General features: G+C 26.6%; 1 long non-coding RNA gene across 1 annotated transcript; it reads left to right on the top strand.

Moving 5' to 3' along the window:
* The first annotated feature begins 21,178 nt into the window (after positions 1-21,178).
* On the top strand, positions 21,179-22,421 carry LOC112598627. The gene is made up of 3 exons (XR_003114901.1): positions 21,179-21,259; positions 21,441-21,475; positions 22,380-22,421. It is a non-coding gene; the product is annotated as an uncharacterized LOC112598627 (long non-coding RNA).
* The last annotated feature ends 348 nt before the right edge of the window (positions 22,422-22,769 follow it).

Genomic DNA, 22,769 nt, shown 5'->3' with positions numbered 1-22,769 from the left:
TTGAGATTTTATTTCGTCAACACGCCAACTGCAGTTCTCGTTAATCATTAAATATGTGTCAGTTGAACGTATACTTACGAGTATTATTTTAATTTGTTTTTGGACTCTATGCAGGTTAGCCAAATGAGTATAGAATTAATGCGTCGGATTATACTATTACGACTGTTGCGCAGGTATATAGTTAATCGGACATTTAAATTCCCCCATTTAAGAATAGCTGCTTATCAACCATACATCCAACCACCGAGTCGTGTATAAACTTTCCATGCATAGCCCGCATTAATATATATACATATTAAACATATGTATATACTATAATGTTGTAGGTATTCAAAATGAGGATAAAAATGTTAATGGTTGTTCGTATTGTTTAGCGAAAATAAACGTGACTAAAATATTATGCCTCGATAATATCCTTTTATAGAAATTTATCTAACTATATACATATTGGAAATATAATATATAATATTATTATTATAACTATTGTAGAACTTTTTGCAATTTTACTCATTTTTTACATACACGAGTAAGTGTACTTTTATATTTCGATAATGTATTGGAGTTATTGCGACATTTTAGCATTATTATTATTATTATTATTATTATTATTATATGAAGTTGTCGGTACCACCTATAGTGTACCTACCTATAGTACCTACCTGCCTACCAACTATATAACCTATACGCGTCTCCAAAGCACATTGAACATTAGTCATATTGGAATCCGCTCATGACTATTACCAATACAGGTATACTCAAAGAAACAACTGTACAATTTCACAGAACCATATATATAATAATACAATATAAATAAATAATCATGATGATAATAACCATAATTCATATATTATATATATATGTAATAATATCTGATGACCCACTGAGTTAGTAAATTTTCGTTGTTCGTGCGTTAAAAAAAATATATATATCAAATAAAAACCGATGAAAAGCAAAAACTATTGTGCCTTGAAAGCTGTCGTTAAAAAAATGTATAATTTCTCAATTAGCCGTATATGGTTCGTCACTACATGCATGTTGATTACTATGTAAGTACACTCTGCACGCCACAATAAAAATATGATTGTGACCGAGTGAAAATTCTTGTCTTGTTTTACAATTAAATTAGACCGAAATAACTTCACACACTATATACTTAAATCTTGTTTAGGTTATTTATATTATACAGGGCGATTCACCAAACATGTTTCTCCCCGTTTTTCCTTTATAATTAATTTTATTATTCAAATTCTGATTTTTAGAATTTTTAAATATATTTAAAGATCATATTTTCAGATTCTTGAAATCTTCTGTATTACTTGATGAGTTTCCTGTGGCGAAACAGATTTTTGTTTTTCAAATAAAAACCCTTATTTTTACTAAAATTATTCAAGGGATAATTTTTTGAAAATTTGTATGTACTTAATTTAAAATTTAAATAAGAAATTTCTTATTTATTTAGATATTTATACTAATAGAATATAATAGTCCTTAAAAATGGCTTACAAAAATATAAAATAGATGTAATATTAGATCTGGTATTTATTTTATTATACTTAACTACTTTACAAATTATAAATATAAATGTAGATTTATTTATTCATTTTTATTTTTATATGCTTAGATTAATTTATGATAAACACTATCATGACCTATAATTATTTTTAGTACACAAAATCAAATAGCTAGAAATCTAATTGTTTGATCTTGATTGTCTTAAATTTCTTTATAGAAAAATTATCAATTAGTAAAAAACTCAAATAATTAGATTTTGAACAATTGCATTAATGAAGAAAAATAGGGGGTGAGCATGCTTGGTAAATCACTCTGTATTTAAGTTTTTAAGTTCTTCATATAGTTTTTAGTTTACCTACATAATATACTGCCGTAGGTACAGGAAACCACAGTGAAACTAGCTAATTACTAATTAGTGCGTCGGTGTGTAGTATATTATTTGTAGTAAGTGACGTAATTATACAAACAAAAAATAACACATTTACACATATCATTATGATAATATATGTACTTGATAATAGTCATACTCGTTAGTGAGTTAGCGATACAAAAAAAACTAAACGGTTTTAATTTATTCTCAATTAAAAATTCTGCAAGTGGTTATCTAGTTTGTTTATATTGAAATATTGCAATTTGTTATTGTTTAATAATACCTATAATTACTGATATTTTATTTATAGAGCTTAAATATATATGAGATTTGTTTCAATTTGGTTAATTATAATATGGTTAATAATAATAATATTAATGATAGCTGTGGTTGGAAATCAATGTCAGTGATGTATAAAAATAAACTTTTTTTTAAATATATATACGTCACTTTCGCGTTTAAAAAAATATAAAAAAATTGTAGACAGGTATTTCTTTGATTTCTTATCAAACTTCAATCGACGAGAAACGTGAGTGTAAATAGTAAATAGGCGTGATTTGAATAAGTTTTAAAAATAAAATCTATTTCCTAACGAATATAAGTAATAATTGTTGCCCAAGACATTGAAAACTTAATTGTATTGAGATAATATTCTAAATAATTTATATCCAGTATCACACAGACATTTGTAACACTAAAATTCCAACAAAATTAGCATTATAAAAAAAAAAAGTGATGTTATTTTTGTTATGTTACTATTCAACACTAGAAATATCTATTTTCAATGAGTTCTGTTCTACTATTATGGTCTATAAGCCTCTATATTTTCAACAATGAAATAAAAATAAAATAATAGCAAATTAATTTTTTTTTAAATGAGCTTGTTACTTTTTTCGTTTTGAAAAGGGAACAATTTGTTTTTGTCATTCGTTTAAAATTTAGTTGATTTTAAGTATATAAATACCGAAAATTTTCATTTAATTTTTTCGATAAAAGAAAAAAAATAAACATATGTACTAAAATAAAAATAAACTAACCAAATATCATTTAATATTTTATTTATTTTTAGTAACAAGTAGCGATTTAGTATTACCATCCCATTTGCTATATACTACTTAAATAAAACAGTATGTTATTAGTATATTTCCAATTATCACTAAATACTAGCTTACCTATTGTATATTATTATTATTTATTAGTCGTCATATATCTACAATGTGTGTACTATATAGTAGGTATAACAACCAATTGAATGTAATGTGCCATCTTAAATTGTAAATACGCAATTCCAGTTAATTTTCTTAATCCTGCACAACTTATTCATTTTCTAATTTTTTTAATTATTAAAAAAATATTTGAATATAATTTAAACTTTAAACTCAAAAGTATATTTTAATATTTATAAAAATTATTTTTTACATCAACAGCTATGAATTCATTAAAAGCTTAAAAAGAAAATAGAATAACTTTTCTGGTTGGTATACTCACTTATATAAAGGCAAAATCCTGAAATTTTATAAATCTAATAATTAACAAATTTTGTAAACATATTTTTTTTTTTTTTTAATAAGCTCACCTTAAATATTACTTGAAGACTATATTAAAAAATGTCAAAAGTAAAAATTTATAAGTTTTTAGTTGCGAAATTAAATATCCAAGTGGGCTCAAAAGGTAGTTTATCTTCATCATTATAATATATGTATTTTGTAGATAGATAATATATTACTCATATTGAGTTAAAACAATATCCCACACACAACAGTTGTAACTTGATTTGTGTGTTTTAAAATGTGAATTTATTTCGAAAGTTAAAGTACACGTTTAATATTAATGTATTATGCATATAATTATATATTATTAATAGTACGTATTATAATTAGTACTACCCAATTAAAATATAATTATTTGTAACTTGTTGAGATTTTTGCTTTCATCGCAGATTTTTACATCCAACTCAAAACAAATGTTAATAATTTGAATTGCATATTTTAATAATTATGTTGATTGATAATAATAAAGTAATACTAGAAAAAAATATTAATATACGTTTTTGAATGAATTTTAATACATGCAATATTCACAGAAACTATACCTACATGTAATTGAAATAATGAAAATATAAATTAGCATTTGTATATTAACACTTTAAAAAATGTAGGTATAATGTTAATAATAAAAGTATGTATTTAATGTAGTAACTATATAATACAACTTTCGAAATAATTAATTTTTTAAGTTGTCAGTAATACTTATATATACGTAGATACTAGATTATTTATATATATACATATATATAAGTACTAAGTAGGTACTAACTATTAGCTAGTAAATATTAGAGAGTCACGTAAAATAAAAAATGGATTTTGTGAAATATGTGTGAGAATTATATAAAACAATTCTTACTCTAGATAAATTCTCATAATATAATAATCCTGTTATAGCTTTATGTCATAATAATATATAACTACAAATTTATTATATAGAATTTTTATGGTTGTTACTTGTCACTATACACTCACATATTTAATATTTATGCCATATTATTACTAAATAGTGATTTGTCGATTTATACATTCTTTTATCATATTTAATTGTTTATATGGTATGACTTAAATAATATTTTTATCTAAGTATTATATATACATATACATAAAGGTAGTTAGACCATACAGATCTAGATATTATTACCTTTCAAGTAAAATAAATAATAATAGTACAATACGAAATACAAATAATATAGTAAATTAGGTATGAACAATAACCAAATGATTCAATTAAAATTTTAAAATATTTATAAAATATGAGCATACATAAGCGAGTACATATATTTTAGATTAATACAATTTAAAATATGGTAATTTTACAATGATGAGTTTATATTATTTTAATTTTTTAAATCTGAAGATACTTTTTTTAATAGAAAAAATACTTAATTATTTTAATTTTGAACATAATTCCTGCTAGAAAATCGAATTTAGTTATACCTTAGAACTTTTGGACAACAAAATAAAATCTACCCGCACTTCTTTTCAAAATGATTAAAAAAAACAAAACAAATTACGGATATTTAAAAATTTTTTTATATTAAATTAGTTTTTGACAAAATCGAAATTATTCAATTATTGTACCTAATTAAAAATGAAAAAAACTGTAGAAAAATGTTCTCCAAATATTCATATTAGCTTTTACTTAACTTTAAATATACAGTATATATATATAAAAATAGAATAAAAGAAAAATATTGGTGTTTTTGTGTTATTTAAAGATGTTTAATATTATCGATTTTTAGTTTAATTTTCGATTTAAATATAATACAATTTTTTTTTTTGTAAATAGAAATAATTTGAAAATTTAAAATCATGCATATTGTTCTTATAGAAATCTAAAAACTTCAAAAAAAAAAAAGCAAATACACATTTTTTTTCATAGAAAATTTCAACAAAATTGAATATTTTAACAAAAAGTAATCATTTAAGTTATTTTATCGTAATTCTAAAAATATTATTCTTCATAGGAACTTGGAACTTTCCATCACTACTAATATGTATATTATTTTTTTACTTAACATAATAGAACAGTCTAAGTATTTTGATTAATTATTAAACGCGAATCTAATTTATGTATTTCTGTGACAAATCAGTATTTGCTAATAAGTTAAAACAACTAAAAATTACAAATAATAATAAATAGTAAATAGTAATATTATTATGTGAAATCAAAGTACTAAATTACAATAATATTATTATAATATATTAATATAATAATATCTATTTTTTTTTTTTTTTTGAAAAAATTCAAAAAATCATTTCTACCTTCTGTATAGATATAACAAATAATTTTATAATTTAGAATATACATATATATGTATATAATATTTGTGTATTATGAAATCATTTGTATTATTAATAGATAAATTTAAACAGCGCTCCTCGAGAGTCTAATTATGAAATTAATAAATAAAAATAAATTTGACATAGCAATTATATTAATAAAGTGAAATAAAATATTATTAGAAATATGGGGTGATAGATCATCTCCGCTTAGAAGCGTTTTTCATCTTACACAATTGAAAATTCAACATGTGTAATAGAAGTTTTGAGTGACATAGGTACAATGATGAGGTACACCCACAACACCTACAAGCTACAACTATACAGCAGTCTGCAGAGCGAGTTCCCGATTCAATACTTATAATATATATTGCAGACCTGTAACGACTGTATTTCTTTTAAGTGGCTATAGGTATCTATGTATAAACTATTGTATGTGAGTAATGTGTTTATGCCTAATAATAACACAATGTATATCGTTCTTAGTAATTATTATAAGAATAGTAATTATACGAGTATATAATATGTGATCACATAGGAAACGTTTTTGTCAACAGACAAATATTATTCCGGAAGCGTGTTTGAAATTTAAATAGCATAATATTATATGAGTACCACATGATATTATATATAAATGTAAAATAAATATTAATATAAAAACCAGTAGGACAAAAAAATATTTTATGATTATGTTATTATCAGGGCTCGAGACTTCTAGCACTAAAAAACTATGAAATATGCGCTATAATATGACTTAAAAAATGGTAAAATATGCACTATAATATGCTCAATAAAAAAATTATTTTGTTTAATTCTAATTCTAAAAATATTTATTTATAATCTATAATTCTAAAAAAAATCGATTGTTCTTTTTATCGACCATTGTTGTACATGTATAATTTCTTTATTCTGTAAACATAATAATTAGATAAATTTAATAAATCAGTAAGTAAGTAAATATTATAAATTATAAATTTTAGTTTATACCTTGAAAATTGCATTGTATAATTATATGTTTGTGAATATTTTCAAATTTGAACGATCTCCTATTATTGGTCAGAAATGTTTTGTACGTTGAAAATGTACGTTCTACGTCGACCGATGTGATAGTGGCGAACTTTAAGTATGGAACATCACTACTAGAAATATCATCTGGTAACCCATCTAATTCTCCGATGTCTCTTATACCCAATAAAATGCTGGACATTTTTTTCAAAAGTAATAGACCATTATTTTTTTCTAAAACACATTTTAATTTTGACTATATTTTCAATCCTATTGGACCTCGTAGAGTTTCAAATGATTTTTCCACATCGTTAATAATTTCAATATAGTCAGACAATAACAACCCTTGTGTTTGTAATTTTTTTAAAGATGTAGTAAGAGATAAAAAATTTGATTTTATGAAAATAAGATCTGCGTCTATTCCGTTTTTATTGATATATTTTTTTGCTACTTTGATGCTGACTGCATCGTCATTGTCGAGTAATTCAAAAATAGAACGAATTGTGCTCAAATTATCACAGTAATAATTCGCTGCATTGATCCTTACTAAATACTAAATGTACGATAGCTAATAAGGACTTTACAGAATACACTACGTCTTTAAGAAACAATTAAGATACGAAATACAATAATTTATTGTATTTCGTATCATATCGTATAATGTTTATTGTCAATAAACATTATATCTCCTATATTACTGGAATATTTTTATATTTTATCTATAATAGGTTATAGGCAGCGTGGACGCGTGGTGCCGATAAACTTACATTAGGTGAACCTATTTGCTGTGTAAAGCCGCGTTTACATTATAAAAGCGAACAAACGAACAAAATAGTTTTCAGACCGAATTGGCGTCCACACTAAATAGTCCTAATGTAAACGCGGCTTTATACATTTTTACATTTACTTTTGTAAAATAGGAATTTAATAAAGCGACACTTACCGTTGACTAGGTACAAACATCAAAACAACTTAATTTTTTTCAGATTAACAAATTATAGGCAAAAATAGCATGATACTTATAAAAATAGCAAAAATAATGCAAAAACACTTAAATATGCAAAAATATGCACTAAAAACTTTTAAAGCTGCGTTCATTTTAGTATGAAACGAATTTGTAGCTTACTCTGCTATATTTTAATGTACTATAAATAAATATGCAAATGCTAGAAGTCTCGAGCCCTGGTTATTATATTATAAACAATATTACGAACGACAGTATCACATAATAGTTTATACGTATGCTATGTATATATATATATGTGTGATATATTATAATAATATAATATATTGTTATCAATGATAACAAAAAATATAAAATGATGTTTTAATAGACAAGGTTTGCTAGTTTTCATTATTTTTGATTTTTTCGCTTTGATTTAAATACTTCCTACAGAATCCTTCATCAATAGAGCTCATTACATTTTTTTAATATTTAGGTACATGACGTATCCTGAGTAAAAATAAATGTACACAATTATCATGTTTATTGGAGTTCATAATTTCTATTGTAAAATATTATACTTCGCATTGACATCTATTGTGACACTAAAATACTGAAACACTGGAGATAAGTGGAGATGAATAACGTGGTAGATTAAAAGTATTTTTTAATCTATACAATATAATGACTTAAATCTTAACTTTAAAAAGATTTCAACGAAATTTTTTTGGCTAAATAATGCCAACAAATATCATAAATTAAATGAAAAACACTATATTTTGTAAATAAACAGCATATTATTTTTAAATCCATTGAATTAATATTTTACACTTAGATAGATGTGTATAATATGTAATATACTAATAAAAGAAGTGATTTTTTTAACGTAAATTTTTAACACCTAAGCTCATAATTTTAAAAACTTATAGCATTAAAAAATTCAAAAACTTTAATTTAAGTTTCGGTGTTTTACTTGTGAAGTGTTTCAAGTGTAGATACATCTTAAGTTAAATTCTTCAGGGTGACAACATATTCTACCATGATATGTAAATATATTTTTTAACTGTTCATAACACACGATTTAAAAAGTTGATTTAATTTAAAATTTTGTAACTCAATTAGTTACTTTTGAGCATCTGTTATAATTTAACTTAATTGTATTGAACTAAATTTTCATTTTAAGAAGTATAAAATAATTCATTTTTACTATTATGAATAATCTGTATTATATATTATATATGCTAAAAATAATGTATCAATTTATAATGTTAGTAGTGTTACTACCAATTAGCTATTTTGTGTTGAAAAAGTATAGATATATTATAAATGAATAAATAATTAATCTAAGGTACATGTCATTATTCATACAAACTTTTACAGTAAATTTGTGCACAGTTATTGTAATAAAAAATTTATACTTTAGCATTGAATATCAAGAAGTAGAAAATAGAAACGATTAATTAAAATAAAAATACTGCAATATTTGAGTACTTTCAAAAGGTTTTTTTTCTATAAATTTTCAAAAAAATAAAAAAATTTTTAAAAAATACTGAAAACCATTAAATTCTTTTAAGTCAAAACTCTGTGGCAATAGATATGTAATTATATCGTTCCCAATACGTCACGTCGCAGAATTTAATGAGGGATTATACCGCCTCCTACAGCACGATAGGGTTGTAATAGTATAGATGGTAGTAGTGCGACCCACAATATAATAAAATATATCACAACAACAATACTAATATAATATTCTATGCACATAATAATAACAGTAATATAATCGGCTATAATAATCGTTTTGTATATATTCATATTATATTATTTAGGTATACATATAGGTAGGTCGCGCGGGTGTGTGTTTCGATGATAATAAGTCTCACCATCGTCATCGTCATCATCATCATCGCCATATCGTCGTCGTTATCGTGATACAGCCACCGCTTGCACGACGCACCTTTCCGAGTACTATTGTATAATATGTATGTTATGTATACAGGCGCACTCGCACCACTTCCCGGAGACCTCGTAACCTCGACCGCGGGGTAGTGTGCGGCGACGGTGGTGGTGGCGGCAGAAGGAGCATTTGGTGGCTGTTGCTGCAGCCGAGCAACAGGAAACCGTGCCCCAAATCCCGACAAGCCGGTCAAACAGTATCCTGTTCCTGCGGCCAGGTGCGCTTCCTTCGGCACACGTGTCACGGCGCACCACCGTCGCCGTCGTATATAATATCTCATCTTCCTGCACCTTATGTTACGCGTTATTAAAAACACATATATGATGTATAAACACCCGCCGCCGCTGCAAAGTATAATATTGCTCACATGTGTGTTTGTATTATAATGTGTATTTCGTACACTCATATATATTGTCTCATGTTTTTGATTTACCCTCGTCCGCGGGTCTCGCGAGGAGGTACAATTTTCGATGAGCTCTTTATCCTGCAATGCCTACATCTAGTTCTCTTCCGGCGCTTAACTCCTCCTCCTATATACACCTAACGAGCAAAGTACACTAAAGGTATATATATATATATATATATATACAGAGTGGTTTACTAAGCATGATCATCCCCTTTTTATATTCAATTACGAGGTTATTCAAATCTTATTTTTGAAATTTTTAAATATACTTAATGATCATATATCACAAGTAATTTTTGAGGTATTTAATTTTGTAAAAGAAGGATTCATGGGTATTGGAACTAGGATTTTCAAAAGAATGGAATACATAATGTTTTATGATAATTAAAAACCAAATAATAATTAAAATTAATCTTTCAACATTTTATAATTTGTAAAAATTGTTAGATCTAATACTATATTAACATTTTATATTTTTTCAAAACTATTTTTGAAGATTATATTCTGTTTATCATAAACATTTATGTATACGAGCAACTACTTATTTAAATTTTAAACTAGATTCAATTTATTGTCCATAAAATAATTTTCTGTAAAAAAAGAAAATTTTTGTTTAGAAAAAGTTAGTTCCCATCACTACAAGACACTCCTTAAGTAGTACGAAAAATTTCAATAATTTAAAAATACTATATTTATGGATATTTAAAAATTATAAAAATCAGAATTCAGGGAGGAAATGGGGTGCGTATGCTTGGTGAATCACTCTGTATATTATATAATACTCATATGTGCAACGTGATGTGATACGCATTCAACTAATGTCCCATACTGCACCAGAAGACAGAAACATTAAACCTACCAACAACCTACCTACCGTCCTCTCATCATGATCAGTTTTCGACTCGGGTTTTTATACCTACATTTTATTTATTTCCATCATCGCGACTACTGGCAGACATTTCACTACTTCCAAAATTGTGCATCATATAACACGCATATTATAATATCATCATAATATTATACAGCGTATATTATTCACTTTTATCAGTGTCGTGTTACATCAGGTTTTTAATCTATGTTACTAAATACAGCATTATTGCGTGAAAAATTATTATTTTCCAATTAATTTGTCCGGTAAAATATTATATCATAATAATTAATAAGCCAAGGAGAGTTTGTCGTGTTTTTCTGTTCTCCTGCTGTGTGTGTTTAACTTGATGCGGGAAAACTAGGTACCACAGATGTTCATCCTACAGAATGTCTATAAATACACTGCATTTATTTTTTTCGATTGACTTAAGTTTTTTTAGCACACATTTCACAATAATTAAAAATACAATTTATGTGTCAAGGTTATTAATATTAAATATAGATATTAATATTAATCAATAATCGTAAAAAAAGGATGCTATTAAATTATACTTTTGTTTATCGTGTATACGAAAACAATAGCCCAGTAATTGCCTCCCTCATTTTGTGGTTTTTGGTCATTATAACACCCCTTACAATAATAATAACTTAACACCCTCCGAAAATTAATTAAATTTAACTTCTCATTTTGTCGAGTAATTATTAGGGGGAAAACGAAACTTTGTATGCTATATGATAATCCCTCGTATTATAGTGAAAAGTTTATATATCTATCGTAATGTATAAACATTACGATAGATATAAGTAATTAATAATTAGGTATTGATAATTATGTACAGAATGATTTATCAATCCTATTCATCCTTATTTTTCCTTTAATAATAAACTTATTCAAATTTTGATTTTTTGAATTTTTAAGTTTACATTAAACAGTTAAATGCGTAATTTTTAAATAATTGGATTTTTAAGCCATTTAAGTAGTTCCTTATGTCATAAGTTATGACTCATAACTCATAGTAACTAATTTTTTTATTTATTTTTGTCAAATGAAAACCACTCATTTTTATTGTAATTTTCTTAAGAAGTTTGATGTAAATATTTAAATCTTAATGCAAACGAGTATAATTTTTAAGTAATTAAGCTTTATGCATTGTGGATAATAAGTCCATAATAAGTAACAACATATCTTATTTTTGGTATGTTCTCATTAAAATTGCTTCACATGAAATATAAAATTTATATTATGTAATATTTTAGTATCGTACTTATTTTACTCCTAACATTTTTACAAACCATACAATTTTAATAAATTACTTTCAAATCATCATAGGCTTCTATATTTACTGAAATTATTATTATGGAGATATTTTACTCTTTTATTCTTTAATAACTTTAAAACTACTTGTTCAAACTAAATATATACCAACAAGTATAACATTTCAAAAATTCAGTTGTTTCATTAATTGCGATGAAAAAAGACTGATACTCATTAAAAAAAAAAAATAAGTTAACTTCTAAAATGGTATAAAAATAGTGTTTTTGTTATAAATATATTTTTAATCTGCTAAAAATTAAATTTCAAACAAATATGTGATCGGTGGTAAAGTTGGGGGTGAGCATAATAATGAATAAACTGCCATTGTATAATAATATATTATATTACCCTGCGTCCCTGTAGTATACAATTATATAATTAATTGTATAGTATATACTATTAGTTATTACAAAATAGAGACCCATATTTTCTATGCCACGATAACAAATTATAATTCTTTTAAACTTGTTTACCTATTGCAGTTGAATACATAATTTGATGAATATAACAAATACTGTCGTTTTTCGTAATATATATGCGTGATATAGGTACAAATGACACGCGTAAGTACTAAAAAATATAATTTATAATTTCCATTCAATAAAGCACGAAATACATTTTAAAAACATAATAACAATGACTATAGAGAAACGTCAAAAAATATGTTTTCTGAGTGAGGCGTAGATTGGAGTAGAGGACGCGCAGACCGTATGCACGTACGTACGTGCGCATATAACATACAATATTATTATACCAACGTAGTATGATATAGATTACACGCGCCGGCGTCATCGTACTCGGTTTTTCGGTAATCCGTACCCGTTCGTTGTCATCTATAAATATTATTATTATTATTATTATTATATATTATATTTTATGTAAATACAGTGCTGGCTGCTCAGTGTACAACAGCCCTCTGCAAGTATGCAGGTATACAGAATGATTCACCGAGCATGTCCAATGCTCACCTTCCAATTTTATTTACTTTAATAAATGATAATACATTTATTCAAACTTTGTTTTGATCTTCAGAATTTTCAAGTACAAACAGTTAGGTTTTTGGTACCATATCAAAAGTGTCCTATGGGTGGTACAAATTTCTGTTTTTGGAATCAGAACTTTTACTACAGTAAATGATTTTAGAATTTTTATATCAAAGACAATAATAATCCTTAAAAACGGTTTTAATAAAAGATAAAATAAATATAATCTAGTGCCGGTGAAACCCAAAAGCGCAAATTCATTTTGCGCTTTTGTACCTTAGTAGTGGGATAAAAGCGCAAAATTAAATATTATACCCGTTACACAATAAATTTCATTTTAAAATTATTAATTATTAATTATTAAATTAAATTATTTATTTTATTTAAATATGTTTATATATATATATATATATAATTTTTATAATTCAAAAATACATCAACAATAATCGAAGAATCACTCTGTATAAAAATACTGTACATAATATAGGCAGTATGCACTAAACGTATGTTGAGCATCGCGTCGTTTTCGGCGTATAAATTATAAACACAACGTGCGCGCACGTATACACGATACGCCGCACGCGTGTACATTGTACACATTGTAATTATTTGTACTTAGTTATACACTTATACCTATGTATAAGTAATGGATATATACAAGTCGGTTTATACCATGTATACCAAACGAATATTACACGTGGTACCGTATGCCTGTAAATGAATGGCTTCACTGGTAAGGTTGAATAAAATTGCACTTATCTTTGTCGAATTTCATTCGCTGCGATCATTACATATAACTAGGGCTCGGAAGTTGATTGCATTTGTTTGGAACTTATTAGACGATGATCTCCTGACCAAAAATGTGTTTCATAAACATGTGAATTTAAATAACAAATTTTCGCTTTTTTTGGCTTTTTTTACTTCTTAAGCCATTTTTTGTCATTTTTAGGTCCTATTTTCCTTTTTGGTTCAATTTCTTGTATTTATAAATAAATTTTGTCAATTAATATCTTTACACGCATAGTTTTTGATTTACACAAACTGTATACTCGTATAAGTACCTATATCAAATTTATATTTTATACAAGTTTTATAAAGTTAGATTAAGATAAAGATTCGATAGAATAAGGCAATTGTTAGCTGTCATTTTTACTTTTGACTTTATAATAATTATTGTACGGTAAACTGAAGAATTTAAATGCAAATATTGTATTTTTTTTAAATGGCCAAAAATATTGCTTCCTTAACACAAAATGTTTTCCATGCATCAAAGAACTTAAAAATTAAACTTTCATTTTGAATTTTTTGATATTTTGTGCATTTTAATTTGATATTTTGAGGGCTTTTTCTCATTTTTCGGACTTAATGAATATAAAATATATTTTATTTCTCAAAAATCAATGTATTAGCTTATACTTATAATGTTTCGTAAATTAGTCATTTTTATAACGATTGACTGAAATTGTACACTATCTGTATAATATTCAGTTATGATAATACTATATTGATCAATTATTTATATTAAATTTTATTTTATAGATGTATTTTTACAATGAGTTTCTTAACCAATAAATAAAACTGTTTTGAATTATTTTTTGTTTGATTAATTTAAATAAATGAAAAATCTTTTTAATGTTGTGTCATTTTAATTTTAATTTTATTTCTTAATTTTTAGATCATTAAATCTGTGACTTACTAATAATATATTATTATGAATTTAATTTAAAATTTCTATATAAATGTATAAAAATTAATATATCTTTGTTTGTCCGTTATAGACTTAAAAACTATTGGATGGTTTTTAATAAGATTTATATCGATAAATATCTTGAGACTCTCAAGACATAAAAACATAAAAACGTCATTTTAATACATAAGTGACAATAACTATGTCAAATAAAACGAATGTACATTCATAAGTTGTATGAAATGATCGAATAGAGAGTATGCAATTCGACCGCATTACCTGCTGTAACTTCAACCCAAGTGTAATTCGAAAATGTTGGTTTAGTTTAACGCAGGAGACAAGAGTGCGATTCAAAAATCCCGCTGTGCACCACGTAGTGCACCGTTTTATACTTCGCTGAATTTTTCGGAGTACAAGTATTTTCCGTCACCACAGCTAGGCCCCCCGTCGCTGGATGATGACGGTTTATTATTATTATTATTTTTTTTCCTTTTTGTCAAACCATACATAATATTATATTGTGTACGATATTATTATTATTATAAATACGATCGCCTCGACACGCGCCCGAAAATAATATGGTAAAAGGACGCACGCCGCCGCCGACCTATACGAATATTATATACGATATCCTGCAAGCGCACACGCACCCGCATCGAGCAGGTGCCCAGGCCAACAGCGAACATGAGGTTTGTGAAAATACCCACATCGACGACACACATAATATTAAAATACTCTATCTACGCGTCCTACATATTATTATAGTTGACAATATATAGATAGATATTTGTGCATACTTACATTAATAACAACTGCAGAATGCTATTTGTCGTCGTCATCGTCGTTTGGTGACGATTTGGTTGTCTTTCTTTATTATTATTTATCGTTTTCATCTGTTGCAGTCACGTGATGTGCAGAAGCAAGTAATCACTGGAGGATTCAAAATTCATCTCAAATGTGGTGTTTGACATTATTTAATATTTTAGATCGTCTTAAATTTTGTCATGTCACGTGTTTTTTTTAATCACCCGTTATGTGTATATATTTGATCATTGGTACAAATAGTGGTGAGGAAAAGAGACTAATAAATTAAAAACGCAGCAATTTCAAATTTTTTAATTTCATGTATTTAATCAATTATAATTTTAAATATTATAAAAACTATAATATAATTGCAAATAAGTAACTCATTAAATGAATAAGTATATTAATATAGAGCACTTGGGCTATTACGCATAATAAATTATCTAATAATACACTAAAGAGAAAGAATGAAAATTCGGTGACAACTAATACGTTTCAGTATTTTTAGGGTACATACTAATTAAAAAATATACAAATTATCATTACAAATAGTGGAAATTCCTTATCTTTCCCATTCTTACACTGACATTTATATTTAAATTTATTTTAGGTAGAGTAAACATATTCTTTTTCCATTTACGTTAAAAATTATTTTCATATTTTAAACAAAAGCGACAGTAAATGACACTGGTAAAAACTTGTTTGATATATTTTTTTGTTTATTCGAATTTGTTTATTTGTAATTGTCATAAATTAACGATAATATAAATTTAATATGTTATGAACATATCTTAAAATAAAAAACATTAATTAGATTAGACCTTTTTGTATAAAGTTATCTTTGAGACCCAACTAGCATGAAGCCTAAAAATTGATTCACTTTTTTAAAAAGGATATTTTTTTTTTTAAAAGACCCATAGTTGTCGCAAATTGTCCGGGTGGTATTATAATATCCATGCAGTGGCGCAACTACCTGGGGGGTGATGTGAGTATGTATGCATATATACCCCTTACCTCCACAAGAATCTTTTTTTTACTGTATTAACTTGTGTTTAGTTTAAATTAAATACAAAATATTATTTGCTTTTTAAATTCTCGTTAGTTGTGACAAATATGAAATATATATATATATATATCAACCCTCATTAATTTTTAACACAATTAATCGTAATATGATTATGTTTTGATAAGAATATTAGTAGATATAGTAAGAAATAGAAAAATTAAATTTTTTTAGTAAATATAAGAATTTCTGCAGAGTATTGTCATCACGTGATATAATATTGAATTATTTCATGTACATGATGTGTTGATTAAATGTTTACAAAGCGGATGATAATCTCCCCGTGTTTCACCAATGCTTAGGTTGGGGATGGCGTCCCCTAAAGACGGATAAAGATAAATTTCACTCTGTAGTTGTCCTTATTTGTTCACAGATATGGCTATTCGTGCCTACAGGCAAGCACAACTGCGTTTACAACAATACATAATTTATGTATACAGCGGGTATTTTAAATTTTACGTTTTAAAATTGGGGAGGAATATATTATAACACGTACCTACCAATTTATTTAAGAACATTAAGAGCTCGACGCGTAATTCACATAATTTTTGTCACATGACATTTTTAACTGAGTCTCATAAGTATATTTGAGCGTATAATATACTTTAATGTTATGTGTATAGATATACAAATATACAAAGTGATGCGCTAAACACCTCCTTTGATCCTTTAATAAAGTGATTTCTTAGTTGTAGTCTTTGGAATTTTCAAAAAATACTGATTGGTCATTATTATCAAATACTTGGAATTTTTTTATCATTTAAGAAGCATCCCTGTCTCTTGTAATGGTATAATTTTTTTTTTTTTTTAACGAAAACTACTCTTATATTAACCGCTATAAATTGTTAAGCAGATAATTTTTTTGAAAATATAGATGTATCTCAATCGAAATTCGAACGAGCATTTTCTGAGTAAGGTATTTGAAATATTTGTATGCATTATTACAAGATAATTGACATTTAAAAATATTATGATCTAAGCATTTAATTTAAAAGTTCTGAAAATCAAAATTCGAAAATATTCTTATTTGAGGGGAGAATATAGGCGAGCATAGGGTTTGACCTTTCCGGGAACGTAACTTAGTAAAAATGTTCAAAAATTACCAAGAATATTGTAAAATTGTCGATAATCATTATATGTTATCAAAATGACGTAATTTAAGTATATATTCAAATTGTTTATGGTTAGTGTGTTAAGTACCTATATGGCTATATGTTTATATACATACATAAATAACACCATTTCATACTTTAACGCTAACATGTACATCACACAGTACATACCAAAAATTTCAAAAATGATTTAATTTTAACTTGCTGACGACTTATTTAAATCAACTGTAAAAGATTAGGAAATTATTTCAACAAGCAACAGCCGATTAAACTTGTTAGCTTATTGAATTCATTAAATATTAAGAAAAAATGTAAGTTAAAAAAAAAGTTATAAAAACTAGTCAATCCTCCCGAAAGGAAGGGTCCCGACGGCTTTGCAATATTGAATATAATATAATACCGTGCAGGCTTTATTGCGCTTTTATCTTTAGTGTGCGGACGCGTGTGTTTTACGACTTACAAACTGTGCACAATATATTATACGCGTACGATAATATTCAGTGGCGGCGGACAATATATGACATAATACCGTCACCGTATAAAGACAATACGTATTATACGTATGAAAGCCGATCACTGGCCGGTAAAGCGCTGCAGCAGGGACGAGACCGGCGGTGCATATTATGATGGTTGATCGGCGTAATGTATGTATCGACACGAAGGAATATTGTACGGTCGTCACTCGTCAGCAGCTTCAACAGCAGCGGCAGTGGCGTTGGTGCTGGCGCGCGTATATAATAATAATAATATTGTACAGAGTGATTCACCTAGTGTGTTCACCTCCATTTTTCCTCTACATCACGTGGAATTCGGTCAAACGCTGATTTTCGGAGTTTATAAGTCCGTAACACTGCTCGAGGTTCGTGTTTTCAAATAATCAAATTTTCTAAACGCACCGTTCAAGGAGTGCTTTAATACCGACTGATTTTTTTCCAAATCGAAAATCGACTTTCTTTTTTACATAAATCGTCAGATGAATATTTTGAAAATGTTAACGCATTTAACACGAAACTTCAACGGTTGGATTTTGAATTATTAAGCTTTATGTACGACACGGATAACAGCACCATTACAATAAAAAGATTTGGATTTTTCGGAAGAATTATGTGGCCTATATGATGATAATCTGAATTTTCCGAGACCATGTAAATATTAAATCCAATTAAATTACTTTTATTAAATTTAATTACTTTTAAAAACAATTAAATATTTACTAGATACCCTCATAAATAATTTAAAAATAACTCAAAAACGAATCGTTCAAATTTTGATTTAGATTTATCGACATCTTAAGAAAAAACAAAAATACAATCTGGTCAACAGTTTACAGTAAAAGAGATTGGTTTTCTTTGGAACAAAAAAATTAAAATTAAAGCTTATAAGTTATAACCGTAACGGGTAAGCATTTTTTACGCCATCAAATTCGCGGCATAGAGAAATCTCTGAATAATCGAAAATATCACAAAACGATGATCGAAAGTCGGGTAAATTCGTTGTTTGAGGCCTAAAATTGGTGGTAGAGCACTAGAGCGAACAACGTGGTTGGCAGCGGATCACCCTGTATACGTATATTATGTACCTCGCTAGAGCAGCTGCACCGAACGCCACGAAAACCGGGAAAAACGACGACGCGTCGGCAGGTGTTACCGGCGTATCGGCCCGGGAGCCACGTGCCCTGTGCGCGACAAGCCTAATTGATCGGAACCACCGCTGTATAATAATAATACGTATATTATGTATATATGTGTTATATATATATATTATAGAATTATAATATAGTTCTTCGGCGATACGCACCGAATGTCTCGTTTGCGATGAACCGCGTGCGCTCGAAAGCTTTTTACTTGAATTTTTTTCCACGTTTTTCAAACCTATGGCCTAGAAAAACGGACGAAAATAAACCACCAGACCTAATAATAACGATATAAATCACAGATTAGGTACGCGTTCGAAACGCCACGTTATACCATTTTGGGTGGGAGGGAGAGAGGGGCATTTTTATGATTTTTTTTTCTTTTATATAATTACTTCATCCTCGTCTGCGTAGTATCCGGCACTGACGCGTTTCATTTTATTTACGAGACAAAAAGCCAGGATTTTTAGATTTTTAATATAATGTATATACTATACAATATACATAAATATAATCTCCTCTGCCGCGGAGCGCTGGCAGACACTATTTAAAAAATATCCAGTTTGTTATTTTTATTAGTTATAAATTAGAAAAAAATTGTCCGCTCGCTGCACTATATACATTTACCAACTACTTTTATTGGTAGAGCTCAAGTTTTTATGAATCATGACATATTTTATTCGCTATGATCATTTATCTATTTCTAAGTACAGCAAAAATTGCATGTTTTACGATTTAGAACATCTATTTGAATATTTGTGTACAAATTACAAATCGATAACAAATCAAATTAATTATATTGTTTATTTAATTTTGTTCAAATATAATGTACCTAATTTTAATTTTTTACTAAAATATTAATATGTTTCAGAGTGTAGTTGGTAAAAGATTTGCTTTTTATATTTTAAATAAAAAATTTACCATGTATTAGACACTAATTGCCTACTTTAATGAATTATTAATATCAATTTATTGATCAATAAGTCGTTCATTTCTGAACTCAACTTATTAATAATTATAAGTCTAGAAACGTTGAATTTTTTTACATGTTTTTACTTTATAATTTTTTCAAACCATAAGATTACTTTTTATTTTTATTTTTATGATATGAAAGAACAAATTTCCTAGGTTTAATAATAGGTAAATCACTTTAAAATATTTAACGAGATAATACAAATAACTTAAAACACTGTAAAAATGAAAAATATAGCTTAGGAATAATATATATTGGAACCTACATAATGTGTTTTTTTTTACTGATTATTGTTATTTAATGTATAGTATTTATATAAGTATAAGTAAAAATTTATGAAAAAATTAAAAAATATTCTTACTAAAATAAATAAAAATTTATCAATTTCATATCTAATTAAAACATTTTTTTTAAAGTCTAAGATTAGAATCAATTGGTTTGTCTGTGTTTGGTAGCTGTTTATAATATTTTGGCACCACCTAAAATTTAGGCTTGGTATAACGTCTATGGTCGTTAGTTCAAAATGAATGTCCTACTCGCGACTCATAAGTTATTTAAATATACATATTCCCATTTGGCTTTGGGCCTCTAATATTGAAAAATATCCAACAACAACCGGCAATCGCTGAGTAGTCGGATAGGCCATACCACCACTGTTTGTCAGCAATAGCTGATGGACAAGATATATCAAGATGGAGTGAATTTATATAGAATAAACTTTTGGTCTAAAAGTGCTCGTTAAAATAATCATGAGACATGCAGATGTATATTGAACAGGCCTACAAGTATTTAAAGATGTGTAAGTAATAATAATAATAAATAAGTCTTATTGCTTAGTTCAGAAAAATATTTCTCCGTGTAGAATTAAAACTACTAAGACATTGAAAATGAACCGTTTTAAATATTGTTTTTTTTTTTTGTATATTTTAATTTAATTTTTTTTTTTATTTTTTGGTTTTTTTATAAAATATTACCACAAGATAATCGCATTTACCAGCAAAATCTGCTCATTTAAGTAAGTAGATAAAATGTTAAAATTTAATAATCTATTATTTTTTATTTTTTTATTTTTTTGAAATAAAATAAAATAAAAATTATTGGAAAAAAAACAAAATTTAAAATTATATTTTTCAGTAAATTATTTCTAATAGGCTATATCTGTAGTGATTATATTATATATTATGACCCTGTCATATTATACATGATATTTCACCACAGATACCTATTAGATATTGTATGTTTTTCATCCACCCGTTTGCATAATAGATATAAAATATAAGTATTTATATATATATTGAATAATTAACATGTTTTTTTTTAAATTTAAATATCATGTGGAATTTAAGTCCCTAAAATATATTTGATTATATATGCCTATGTGTACACATACCACCATGGTATCTACCTACTAAAAAATAATATGTATTGTACGTGAATAATAACATATGAAATCCTATTTGAAAACAACAAAACGGGAAATTTTATGAAAATATTCAACAAATATATTTGTATTAGTGTCCACGAATGGTACAACGTACAACATGAAAAAAGGTTTTTAACAATTTTTTTTTCTCATAGTGTGTTATATAGTGACCTGTAGATATAGATTTGTACGAACATTTTTCATCATCAGTTTCCACGAAAATCGACTAATGGTTGTGTACCTGGTAACTATTAACGTATTATGTACAAGACCATACGAATATTTTTTGAACGAATAGGTTTAATAACTATACTCATGTTTATAAAAAACAACAACATAGAGTTCAGAGAAACCGGGTGATGTTCATTTACCAAAATAAACAGCCATACGAGATAGGTACATACAAGTAGGTCTGCAATGTCATGATCTTGCTGAAGTCTAACCCATATATTAATAATGTGTACTATTTGTTATTATTATTATTATTATTTTTTAGGTGCCTTCGGCAGAAGTGGTCATTTGTATTAGTAATTCACAGGTATTTATTTGAATTGTATACTCAGTAGTGTACTGATGCTATTTGGGTTTTTTTTTTTTTTTTAATAGAGGTGCCGCCTAAACTTAAGCGAGTTAATTGTTCTTTATTCTTAAGCCACTTTTTCTTCATCATAGTAGCTAAATACTTATATTTTATGTGTATGTACACATATATATTATCTATGATGGGGTTAATATTATTATGAATAATGATCACCATTTATGAGGAAACTGGCGTTTTAAATATTTTAAACACATTATGTATCTTTCTATAAATATATATATATATAAAATAATTCATACATATTAAATTATTTTTCAATAACACTTATGTATTTGCAAATATTTT

Source organism: Melanaphis sacchari, unplaced genomic scaffold (assembly GCF_002803265.2).
Source record: "Melanaphis sacchari strain LSU unplaced genomic scaffold, SCAv2.0 Contig0_pilon_pilon, whole genome shotgun sequence".
In the NCBI taxonomy this organism is placed as follows: Eukaryota; Metazoa; Arthropoda; class Insecta; order Hemiptera; family Aphididae; genus Melanaphis; species Melanaphis sacchari.
This window is presented reverse-complemented; position numbering and strand designations above follow the sequence as displayed.